At 35.5% G+C, this 502-nt stretch overlaps 1 protein-coding gene across 2 annotated transcripts in view; it reads left to right on the top strand.

Moving 5' to 3' along the window:
* Positions 1 to 502, top strand: part of Arfgef1 (ADP ribosylation factor guanine nucleotide exchange factor 1) — a 156,044-nt gene that overhangs the window by 47,891 nt on the left and 107,651 nt on the right. The window lies entirely within an intron of this gene.

Here is a 502-nt window from a genome sequence, read left to right as displayed (position 1 = left end):
CTTAGGTTGTTAACCATCCAGAAGACAAGCTTATTGTTATTACCATACAACTTAGGCTGTTAAGCTTCACCTCACTATCTGTCTGCATATCAAACCTCTTAGGCATAATATGGAACAGGTATTTTTCATCAAGTATTGATATGTTGAACTTTAAGTCCATACAGAATATGATAAAAAAATTTAAAAATTAGAATATATAGGCATAAAGAATTATATACTTTGTATGTTTACACATAAGTCCAAAAATCTCACTATATAGAACCTTGAAGCAAGACAGTCTCACATTATTCCTTTTCCTGTCTCTTGCTTTCATTCACCACCCCCTTCTTCTTGAACAACCACCTACCCGAGAGACATCATAGCAGCAACTGTCATTTCATGACAAGCAGCCCATATTCAGAAGACCAGAATGACAGGCACTCCAAACATGAAACAACTATTACAAATTACCAGCAGCAGTGCAGTTGCTTAGTTCACAGGTATCAGTATATATAGTTAGTCA

The sequence above is a fragment of the Octodon degus genome, unplaced genomic scaffold (genome assembly GCF_000260255.1).
Source record: "Octodon degus isolate 3935 unplaced genomic scaffold, OctDeg1.0 scaffold00091, whole genome shotgun sequence".
Lineage (NCBI taxonomy): Eukaryota > Metazoa > Chordata > Mammalia > Rodentia > Octodontidae > Octodon > Octodon degus.
Note: the sequence above shows the minus strand (reverse complement) of the source record. Positions and strands in the feature narration are given on the sequence as shown.